The 12,706-nt window shown below is 37.8% G+C and overlaps 1 protein-coding gene across 2 annotated transcripts in view; it reads right to left on the bottom strand.

The window, feature by feature from the left end:
- The window catches only part of ZBTB25 (zinc finger and BTB domain containing 25), a 59,461-nt gene extending 49,153 nt beyond the window's left edge, over nucleotides 1-10,308 (bottom strand). Inside the window, exon 1 of one of the 2 annotated variants that reach the window (XM_053697276.1) lies at nucleotides 10,231-10,308. The gene's annotated coding sequence lies outside the window, so the exon portion shown is untranslated. Of the gene's footprint in view, nucleotides 1-10,206 lie in introns of both variants that reach the window. The other variant, XM_053697278.1, reaches the window with a different exon arrangement.
- Nucleotides 10,309-12,706: the final 2,398 nt, after the last annotated feature.

Below are 12,706 nucleotides of genomic sequence, written 5' to 3'. Positions count from 1 at the left end.
CATACAAGTCTGCCCCGACAGTGTAACAGTTTAACATGCTCTATACCACGTAGGACTGCCTTTCAAGCTGCATTCTAATAGAGGGACACATTATTTTTCAAACCTCGATGGTACCATTCTATGTTGAGGATTTCCATTTTTCTTTAACAGTGTATGTCAACCTTAAAGAGCTCTATTAGTATGTCTGTGGGGTAATGAATTAATTACTTATTTTGACATAAGGATAGATTATTTGAATCTATTTTTGTTACTAATAGTTGCACAATAACTTTGCACTTATATAGTAATAAATTGTGTTGCTTTACCTTTTGACTACTGTGATAATATGTTTAGCTTTTAGAACCTCACAGTTTCTTCCGAATCTAGACAGTATTAATATATGTGTAGTGCTGGCTAAGGTTTACATTTTATATATATATATATATATATACAGGGAGTGCAGAATTATTAGGCAAATGAGTATTTTGACCACATCATCCTCTTTATGCATGTTGTCTTACTCCAAGCTGTATAGGCTTGAAAGCCTACTACCAATTAAGCATATTAGGTGATGTGCATCTCTCTAATGAGAAGGGGTGTGGTCTAATGACATCAACACCCTATATCAGGTGTGCATAATTATTAGGCAACTTCCTTTCCTTTGGTAAAATGGGTCAAATGAAGGACTTGACAGGCTCAGAAAAGTCAAAAATAGTGAGATATCTTGCAGAGGGATGCAGCACTCTTAAAATTGCAAAGCTTCTGAAGCTTGATCATAGAACAATCAAGCGTTTCATTCAAAATAGTCAACAGGGTCGCAAGAAGCGTGTGGAAAAACCAAGGCGCAAAATAACTGCCCATGAACTGAGAAAAGTCAAGCGTGCAGCTGCCAAGATGCCACCAGTTTGGCCATATTTCAGAGCTGCAACATCACTGGAGTGCCCAAAAGCACAAGGTGTGCAATACTCAGAGACATGGCCAAGGTAAGAAAGGCTGAAAGACGACCACCACTGAACAAGACACACAAGCTGAAACATCAAGACTGGGCCAAGAAATATCTCAAGACTGATTTTTCTAAGGTTTTATGGACTGATGAAATGAGAGTGAGTCTTGATGGGCCAGATGGATGGGCCCGTGGCTGGATTGGTAAAGGGCAGAGAGCTCCAGTCCGACTCAGACGCCAGCAAGGTGGAGGTGGAGTACTGGTTTGGCCTGGTATCATCAAAGATGAGCTTGTGGGGCCTTTTCGGGTTGAGGATGGAGTCAAGCTCAACTCCCAGTCCTACTGCCAGTTTCTGGAAGACACCTTCTTCAAGCAGTGGTACAGGAAGAAGTCTGCATCCTTCAAGAAAAACATGATTTTCATGCAGGACAATGCTCCATCACACGCGTCCAAGTACTCCACAGCGTGGCTGGCAAGAAAGGGTATAAAAGAAGAAAATCTAATGACATGGCCTCCTTGTTCACCTGATCTGAACCCCATTGAGAACCTGTGGTCCATCATCAAATGTGAGATTTACAAGGAGGGAAAACAGTACACCTCTCTGAACAGTGTCTGGGAGGCTGTGGTTGCTGCTGCACGCAATGTTGATGGTGAACAGATCAAAACACTGACAGAATCCATGGATGGCAGGCTTTTGAGTGTCCTTGCAAAGAAAGGTGGCTATATTGGTAACTGATTTGTTTTTGTTTTGTTTTTGAATGTCAGAAATGTATATTTGTGAATGTTGAGATGTTATATTGGTTTCACTGGTAAAAATAAATAATTGAAATGGGTATATATTTGTTTTTTGTTAAGTTGCCTAATAATTATGCACAGTAATAGTCACCTGCACACACAGATATCCCCCTAAAATAGCTATAACTAAAAACAAACTAAAAACTACTTCCAAAACTATTCAGCTTTGATATTAATGAGTTTTTTGGGTTCATTGAGAACATGGTTGTTGTTCAATAATAAAATTAATCCTCAAAAATACAACTTGCCTAATAATTCTGCACTCCCTGTATATACAGACATCCCAACCTGAAAAACTAATTTCAGGGAGGTGGCTTCACCCGCTACTGCGCCGCCCCCCCCCCCCTCCCTCCCTCTCAGTTATATATTGGACACCTTGAAACCCTAAATAAGATAGAGACTTATCATTAAAAAGGGACATTCTAGCCAAAAACTTTCTTTCATGCTTTAGAAAGAGCATGCTATTTTAAACAGTTTTTCAATTTACTTATGTTATCTAATTTGCTTCATTCTCGTGATATTGTTGGTTCAAAAGCATATCTAGATATGCTCAGTATCTGCTGATTGGTTGCTGCACATAGATGCCTCTTGTTATTGGCTCACCCATGTGCATTGCTATTTCTTCAACAAGGGATATCTAAAGAATGAAGCTAATTATTTAATAGAAGTAAATTGGAATGTTGTTTAAAATTGTATTCTCTATTTGAATCATGAAAGAAATATTTTTGGTTTCATGTCCCTTTAAAGTAGCTTCCCACTAAAGGCACATTAAAAAAAAAAAAAGTAGCTTTATTGCACAACCACATACAACAAACCTATTTTCCAGTGATCGTACGCTTGTTGAATGCTTAAATATTTTAGAATATGAAGTTTAATTACGTGCAGTAAATAAGGTAGCATTTGTGTTTTTATTTTATTAGAATCAGTGGGGGCTTTTTGGTTACTGATGCTCAGGCAGGGGTGTCCAACATTTGCTCTCCAGAGGTTTTGGAACTACATTTCCCATGATGCTCAGCTAGATAAAATGCTGGCTGAGCATCATCGGAAATGTAGTTCCAAAACCTCTGGAGAGCAAAGTTTGGACACCCCTTCTATAACGTCCCAGCAACTAAAGGCATTCCTTAAAGAAATACTTTTCCGGATTTGGGCCACATTGGATCATGGTACTTGGAGTTTCAGGGAGATTGCACTCCATTTGCTGGCATCAGGGAGCCACTATTACATCAGGGAGCCGCTATTACATCAGGGAGCCGCTATTACAATCAGGGAGACTCCCTGAACTTCAGGGAGAGTTGGGATGTCTGTATATGTATATATATATATATATATATATATATATATATATATATATATATATATAGTGCTGCTGAGTGCTTTATTTTCCTGCTATACAATATACAAGTACACTAGTTTTTAGAATGGTTCCTGTTTATGACTTTCCCACCAGTATTTCCTGTCACAATCTGTACCATCCTTTATTGCTCTAATTAATTGTAGTGATCTAATTTACTGGAGTCAAGCTATCAGACAGTTTAAAAATCCAAGTCAAGCTATCAGACACTGTTTTGGAGCTATCAGACAGTTATAAAACATTAGTCAAGCTATAAGACACTTATTTGTTAGTACTTTGTTAAGACTATTAAAGGCTGTACCATACATATATGCTAATAAGAAATGTTTTAATGAATACCACAAGCATTTTTGTTATGTCACTCAAATGTAAAAAAAAGTCATATTCCAGCATTTCTCTAAGCGTTGAAAACAAAATTCCCCATTGTGCCACTACATTTTCACCACAGCTAGTTCAAACAATGACCCCACTAAAATATCACAAAGTATGGAAACTTTTTAGTGTGGAATTTTAAAAATATAGGGCCCCAAACGTCCCTAAAATTGCAAAAATCATCACTTTCAAGCAATTTCACTTAGGGAAAAAAGCAAAATCTCCCATTGTGCCACTACATTTTCATCACAGCTATCTCACACAATGACCCCTCTACGATATCACAAATTTTGGAGAGTTTTTACTGTGGAATTTTAAAAACATTGGGCCCCAAATGTCCATCAAATTGCATAAATTGGCCCTTTTCAGCAAATTCACTTAGGAATAAAAAAGAAATCTCCCATTGTTCAACTAAAATTTCACCACAGCTAGCTCACACAATGACCCCTCTACGGTATCACTAAGATTGGACCATTTTTACTGTGGAATTTTAAAAATATTGGGCCCCAAATGTGCCTTGAATTTCATAAATCGGCCCTTTTCAGCAAATTCACTTAGGAATAAAAAAGAAATCTCCCATTGTTCCACTAAAATTTCACCACAGCTAGCTCACACAATGACCCATCTACGGTATCACTAAGTTTGGGGTATTTTTACTGTGGAATTTTAAAAATATTGGGCCCCAAATGTCCCTTGAATTTCATAAATCGGCCCCTTTCAGCAAATTCACTTAGGAATAAAAAAGAAATCTCCCATTGTGCCACTAAAATTTCATCACAGCTAGCTCACACAATGACCCCTCTACGGTATCACTAAGTTTGGGGTATTTTTACTGTGGAATTTTAAAAATATTGGGCCCCAAATGTCCGTCAAATTGCAAAAATAGTCACTTTCCAAAAATTTCACTTTGGGATAAAAAAGAAATCTCCCATTGTTCCACTAAAATTTCACCACAGCTAGCTCACACAATGATCCCTCTAAGGTATCACTAAGTTTGGACCATTTTTACTGTGGAATTTTAAAAATATTGGGCCCGAAATGTCCCTTGAATTTCATAAATCGGCCCTTTTCAGCAAATTCACTTAGGAATAAAAAAGAAATCTCCCATTGTTCCACTAAAATTTCACCACATCTAGCTCACACAATGACCCCTCTATGATATCACAAAGTTTGGAGACTTTTTACTGTGGAATTTTAAAAATATTGGGCCCCAAATGTCCCTCAAATTGCAAAAATAGTCACTTTCCCAAAATTTCACTTTGGGATAAAAAAGAAATCTCCCATTGTTCCACTAAAATTTCACCACAGCTAGCTCACACAATGACCCCTCTACGGTATCACTAAGTGTGGACCATTTTTACTGTGGAATTTTAAAAATATTGGGCCCCAAATGTCCCTTGAATTTCATAAATCGGCCCTTTTCAGCAAATTCACTTAGGAATAAAAATGAAATTTCCGATTGTTCCACTAAAATTTCACCACAGCTAGCTCACACAATGACCCCTCTATGGTATCACTAAGTTTGGGGTATTTTTACTGTGGAATTTTAAAAATATTGGGCCCCAAATGTCCGTCAAATTGCAAAAATAGTCACTTTCCCAAAATTTCACTTTGGGATAAAAAAGAAATCTCCCATTGTTCCACTAAAATTTCACCACAGCTAGCTCACACAATGACCCCTCTACGGTATCACTAAGTTTGGACCATTTTTACTGTGGAATTTTAAAAATATTGGGCCCCAAATGTCCCTTGAATTTCATAAATCGGCCCTTTTCAGCAAATTCACTTAGGAATAAAAATGAAATCTCCCATTGTTCCACTAAAATTTCACCACAGCTAGCTCACACAATGACCCCTCTATGATATCACAAAGCTTGGAGACTTTTTACTGTGGAATTTTAAAAATATTGGGACCCATATGTCCCTCGAATTGCATAAATAGGCCCTTTTCAGCAAATTAATTTAGGAGTAAAAAAGAAATCTCCCATTGTTCCACTAAAATTTCACCACAGCTAGCTCACACAATGACCCCTCTATGGTATCACTAAGTTTGGACCATTTTTACTGTGGAATTTTAAAAATATAGGGCCCCAAATGTCCCTTGAATTTCATAAATCGGCCCTTTTCAGCAAATTCACTTAGGAATAAAAAAGAAATCACCCATTGTTCCACTAAAATTTCACCACAGCTAGCTCACACAATGACCCCTCTACGATATCACACATTTGGGAGAGTTTTTACTGTGGAATTTTAAAAATATAGGGCCCCAAATGTGCCTTGAATTTCATAAATCGGCCCTTTTCAGCAAATTCACTTAGGAAAAAAAAAGAAATCTCCCATTGTTCCACTAAAGTTTCACCACAGCTAGCTCACACAATGACCCCTCTACGATATCACACATTTTGGAGAGTTTTTACTGTGGAATTTTAAAAATATAGGGCCCCAAATGTGCATTGAATTTCATAAATCGGCCCTTTTCAGCAAATTCACTTAGGAATAAAATAGAAATCTCCCATTGTTCCACTAAAATTTCACCACAGCTAGCTCACACAATGACCCCTCTACGGTATCACTAAGTTTGGACTATTTTTACTGTGGAATTTTAAAAATATTGGGCCCCAAATGTCCCTCAAATTGCAAAAATAGTCACTTTCCAAAAATTTCACTTTGGGATAAAAAAGAAATCTCCCATTGTTCCATTAAAATTTCACCACAGCTAGCTCACACAATGACCCCTCTAAGGTATCACTAAGTTTGGACCATTTTTACTGTGGAATTTTAAAAATATTGGGCCCCAAATGTCCCTTGAATTTCAGAAATCGCCCCTTTTCAGCAAATTCACTTAGAAATAAAAATGAAATCTCCCATTGTTCCACTAAAATTTCACCACAGCTAGCTCACACAATGACCCCTCTACAGTATCACTAAGTTTGGACTATTTTTACTGTGGAATTTAAAAAAATATTGGGCCCCAAATGTCCCTCAAATTGCAAAAATATTCACTTTCCCAAAATTTCACTTTGGGATAAAAAATAAATCTCCCATTGTTCCACTAAAATTTCACCACAGCTAGCTCACACAATGACCCCTCTAAAGTATCACTAAGTTTGGACTATTTTTACTGTGCAATTTTAAAAATATTGGGCCTCAAATGTCCCTCAAATTGCAAAAATATTCACTTTCCCAAAATTTCACTTTGGGATAAAAAAGAAATCTCCCATTGTTCCATTAAAATTTCACCACAGCTAGCTCACACAATGACCCCTCTAAGGTATCACTAAGTTTGGACCATTTTTACTGTGGAATTTTAAAAATATTGGGCCCCAAATGTCCCTTGAATTTCATAAATCGCCCCTTTTCAGCAAATTCACTTAGAAATAAAAATGAAATCTCCCATTGTTCCACTAAAATTTCACCACAGCTAGCTCACACAATGACCCCTCTACAGTATCACTAAGTTTGGACTATTTTTACTGTGCAATTTTAAAAATATTGGGCCTCAAATGTCCCTCAAATTGCAAAAATATTCACTTTCCCAAAATTTCATTTTGGGATAAAAAATAAATCTCCCATTGTTCCACTAAAATTTCACCACAGCTAGCTCACACAATGACCCCTCTAAGGTATCACTAAGTTTGGACCATTTTTACTGTGGAATTTTAAAAATATTGGGCCCCAAATGTCCCTTGAATTTCAGAAATCGCCCCTTTTCAGCAAATTCACTTAGAAATAAAAATGAAATCTCCCATTGTTCCACTAAAATTTCACCACAGCTAGCTCACACAATGACCCCTCTAAGGTATCACTAAGTTTGGACCATTTTTACTGTGGAATTTTAAAAATATTGGGCCCCAAATGTCCCTTGAATTTCATAAATCGGCCCTTTTCAGCAAATTCACTTAGGAATAAAAATGAAATCTCCCATTGTTCCACTAAAATTTCACCACAGCTAGCTCACACAATGACCCCTCTATGATATCACAAAGTTTGGAGACTTTTTACTGTGGAATTTTAAAAAATATTGGGACCCATATGTCCCTCGAATTGCATAAATAGGCCCTTTTCAACAAATTAATTTAGGAGTAAAAAAGAAATCTCCCATTGTTCCACTAAAATTTCACCACAGCTAGCTCACACAATGACCCCTCTATGGTATCACTAAGTTTGGACCATTTTTACTGTGGAATTTTAAAAATATTGGGCCCCAAATGTCCCTTGAATTTCATAAATCGGCCCTTTTCAGCAAATTCACTTAGGAATAAAAAAGAAATCTCCCATTGTTCCACTAAAATTTCACCACAGCTAGCTCACACAACGACCCCTCTACGATATCACACATTTGGGAGAGTTTTTACTGTGGAATTTTAAAAATATAGGGCCCCAAATGTGCCTTGAATTTCATAAATCGGCCCTTTTCAGCAAATTCACTTAGGAATAAAAAAGAAATCTCCCATTGTTCCACTAAAATTTCACCACAGCTAGCTCACACAATGACCCCTCTACTTTATCACTAAGTTTGCGGTATATTTACTGTGGAATTTTAAAAATATTGGGCCCCAAATGTCCCTCAAATTGCAAAAATAGACACTTTCCAAAAATTTCACTTTGGGATAAAAAAGAAATCTCCCATTGTTCCATTAAAATTTCACCACAGCTAGCTCACACAATGACCCCTCTATGATATCACAAAGTTTGGAGACTTTTTACTGTGGAATTTTAAAAATATTGGGCCCCAAATATCCGTCAAATTGCAAAAATAGTCACTTTCCAAAAATTTCACTTTGGGATAAAAAAGAAATCACCCATTGTTCCACTAAAATTTCACCACAACTAGCTCACACAATGACCCGTCTACGGTATCACTAAGTTTGGACCATTTTTACTGTGGAATTTTAAAAATATTGGGCCCAAATGTCCCTTGAATTTCATAAATCGGCCCTTTTCAGCAAATTCACTTAGGAATAAAAAAGAAATCTCCCATTGTTCCACTAAAATGTCACCACAGCTAGCTCACACAATGATCCCTCTACGGTATCACTAAGTTTGGACTATTTTTACTGTGGAATTTTAAAAATATTGGGCCCCAAATGTCCCTCAAATTGCAAAAATAGTCACTTTCCAAAAATTTCACTTTGGGATAAAAAAGAAATCTCCCATTGTTCCACTAAACTTTTACCACAGCTAGCTCACACAATCACCCCTCTAAGGTATCACTAAGTTTGGAGACTTTTTACTGTGGAATTTTAAAAATATAGGGCCCCAAATGTGCCTTGAATTTGATAAATCAGCCCTTTTCAGCAAATTCACTTAGGAGCTAGCAGCTAGCTCACACTTAGGAGCAGCTAGCTCACACATTTTAGTGGAACAATGGGAGATTTCTTTTTTATTCCTAAGTGAATTTGCTGAAAAGGGCCTATTTATGCAATTCGAGGGACATATGGGTCCCAATATTTTTAAAATTCCACAGTAAAAAGTCTCCAAACTTTGTGATATCGTATAGGGGTCATTGTGTGAGCTAGCTGTGGTGAAATTTTAGTGGAACAATGGGAGATTTCTTTTTTATTCCTAAGTGAATTTGCTGAAAAGGGCCGATTTATGAAATTCGAGGGACATATGGGTCCCAATATTTTTAAAATTCCACTGTAAAAAGTCTCCAAACTTTGTGATATCGTAGAGGGGTCATTGCGTGAGCTAGCTGTGGTGAAATTTTAGTGGAACAATGGGAGATTTCTTTTTTATTCCTAAGTGAATTTGCTGAAAAGGGCCGATTTATGAAATTCAAGGGACATTTGGGGCCCAATATTTTTAAAATTCCACAGTAAAAATGGTCCAAACTTAATGATACCGTAGAGTGGTCATTGTGTGAGCTAGCTGTGGTGAAATTTTAGTGGAACAATGGGAGATTTCTTTTTTATTCCTAAGTGAATTTGCTGAAAAGGGCCAATTTATGCAATTCGAGGGACATTTGGGGCCCTATATTTTTAAAATTCCACACTAAAAAGTTTCCATACTTTGTGATATCTTAGTGGGGTCATTGTTTGAACTAGCTGTGGTGAAAATGTAGTGGCACAATGGGGAATTTTGTTTTTAACGCTTAGAGAAATGCTGGAATATGCCTATTTTTTTTACATTTGAGTGACATTTATAACAAAAATGCTTGTGGTATTCATTAAAACATTTCTTATTAGCATATATGTATGGTACAGCCTTTAATAGTCTTAACAAAGTACTAACAAATAAGTGTCTGATAGCTTGACTACTGTTTTATAACTGTCTGATAGCTCCAAAACAGTGTCTGATAGCTTGACTTGGATTTTTAAACTGTCTGATAGCTTGACTTCAGTTCTAATTTCTACCGCAGATAAAATAAATATTGCTCAGTATTATAACTTATCAGTAGTAGCAAAATAATAATACAATAGGTGTCCTGCGGCAGCGCAGACTCATTGTACACAGTGTGTAAATATGTTGTATATATTATAAAGAATACTAATGGTTAATATTATTAATACAAATGTAGGTGTCTAGCTTCTGCTAAGCAGTATATTATTTAGCCTATAAATAAGACGGCTGTCTAGCCTGGTGCATTATTAGTAGCACACACACTGTAACAGGCTGTGTTTATCTCCCCCATCCCGGATGCCATTGTAAATGTAAACAAAACAGCAGCTTCAAATAATGGCTGAGCCGCCCCGTGCGCGCACCCCGCAATAAGGAAACGCACCATTCATATAAACCGAAGGAACCCCCCCCCGCCCGCGCTTACCCACAGTGCCCCGCTCTCACCCACCGTGCACAGCCAGCTCTCTTTCACCCTCGCACACGCACTCCGGTCGCTAAGGTCGCTGCGTCTACTGCGCAGTCTCTGTTGTCAGGCGAGAGACGGCAACGCGCACTCTGCAGTTTTAAGTGCGCGTTCCTTGGTTACCTCACATATAATTGTGTTGTGTGAGGCAGCTTTTGTATAGTTTGTCACAGTGTCACTCAGTAAAAATATGCAAGCACACGTGTCTCACTTCTCTTATGTATAGGCTAGCTATATAATTGTGTCATTATTGCTAGAATGTAATAGCTTATATTGAAGCCCCTGATAACTCATATACCGTGTATCCAATGCATTGCATTTGTGCCTTATGAATACCCCAGGGTTGCCACCTCAGCCATGTTTTCCTGTACACTTTTACACATGCTGCAGGGTGTGCAGGGAGGAATATGAATAATGCTGTCCAGAATAACACAATACAAGTTCCTCCCTGCACACCCTGCAGCATGTGTAACTCATAAGTGTCTAGGAAAACATGGCTGAGGTGGCAACCCTACCCCTATTATTTGCATGGATGATTTTGCAGTTAATCCGAAAATTTGTGACCATTTATCAAAACTTTCCCCCCATTTATTTATTTATTTTACCTGTATAGCTTTATAGACATTTATGCCTGAGTGGCTTTTTTTGTAATTTTTTTAGGTAACTTTCTATCAGTGTTAAGTTCATAGTTTTAGTTTGATAAAAGAAAAACTATAGTACAAATTATACTTTTAAAATATAAAATTTGTCCACAAATGTATTTGAAAGTTAAAAATGTTAATTGTAATTATCAATATGATTTAAAATAACTAAACAAAAAAAAACATAATTACAACATATTAGGCAATTTTCATGAACACAGAGTTAGCTTTTGCTACTGTATTTAAAAAGAGCATACCTAGGCAAGCACATATTTGGAGTACTACTTGGCAGCAATAACTGTTGCCATCTAGTGACCTTGCAAATGTAAAACCTTGTTAAAAGTATTCTTGAAAAACTACTGCCCCAGACTAATAAATGCTCCTGAGCCTACTTGCTTTTCATCAAAGGATACCAAAAGAACAAAGTAAATGTGATAATAGAAGTAAAATAGAATTTTTTTTTAAAGTTTTATGACCTAGCGCTGCAGAATCTGTTGGCGCTCTACAAATAACCGATAATAATAATACCTATCTGAATCATGAAATACAAATGTTCTTTTAAACCAGCAGTCGCCAACCAGTGGTCCGTGGGCCACGAGAAGATGTTGGTGGTCCTTGACACCATCAAGCAGGAATTAATCTCCTCTGATGGTGCCGCAACTCCCTACAGTGCCTGGCTGGACATCAGTGACAACCAATGGAGGAGTTAAATTACAATGTCCATACGCACGTTGCGTATGTATGTGGTAATTGTAAAGCGTGGCTAATCACCCATAAGGGTCTCAAGGCGCTGCTCATTATATCGACCTCAGAAGGATGAGTGGACCTCTTATGTCTCCGGGGATCAAACCTGCAACCCTTGGGTTGCTACAGAGCTCAGCCACAGTGCATTAGCATGCTGAGCTATCTTTCCAGCGTAGTACTGTGCAACTTGCGTAGCTAGATTGTATTTTTAACCTCTCCCACCCAGCGTGGTGTTCAGAGGAAGATGATTCCATTCTAAAACCAGCAATGGTTGGTATAGTTTTGGCTTGAAATAGTGGAATTAAAGTATATATATAAAAAAAAAATCTTTAAAAAAAATAAAAATTCTCTCTTATATTTAATTTCTTACCTTTTTGGGGGGAACTTCCGGGCGGCGGCCATGATAGGTCACAAGACTGTCTGTTACTCCAAGTCTCATCATAATTTTGAATATAATCTCTACTGAAACGCTTCATCAGGTATCACTTTCTGATAGAAATTCTATTACAAAGAAAGCTCTTTCGAATGATACACCTATTTTTGGAGTTGGAGCCAGATTCAGCCTACCGGAGCAACTTAAGGGTTGCGGCCCTCTACATAACCCCCGGCAGATAAGCCACATGTCTGTCGTTACGGTGCAGTGAATAACCCGCAAGACACTGCAGGACCTTTGTAACCCCCGCTCTTCTGGGTGAAACAGCTCGTTGTGCTGTACAAACACTTTGTCCCTGACAAGAGCTTCCTACACAAAAGAGCCACTTTTACACCCAAATTCTTTACAAAGTTCTGCCATCAGTTTCGCAAGATAAACTAACATGGCGTCATACGTGCAAGATCTAGAAGCCCCAACTCTTCAGCTCCTAGAAGATCATTTCCAGAATCTTTGCAGGCGTATCGCAACCTGTTTCCATTTAGAGTCGGTCTCCCAGAGAGAGGATAATGGAGACTTACCCTCAACACCCTGTGCGGCCTTGCAGTCGACGATGAGAGGGGCAACCAGCTTGGAGGATAGAGACGACACTGGCTTGCATGTGGAAGTTAAAGTGCAGGCATTTCCTATGGAGAGAGAGACACTA

This window comes from Bombina bombina, chromosome 1, assembly GCF_027579735.1.
Source record: "Bombina bombina isolate aBomBom1 chromosome 1, aBomBom1.pri, whole genome shotgun sequence".
NCBI classification, from domain to species: Eukaryota; Metazoa; Chordata; class Amphibia; order Anura; family Bombinatoridae; genus Bombina; species Bombina bombina.
This window is presented reverse-complemented; position numbering and strand designations above follow the sequence as displayed.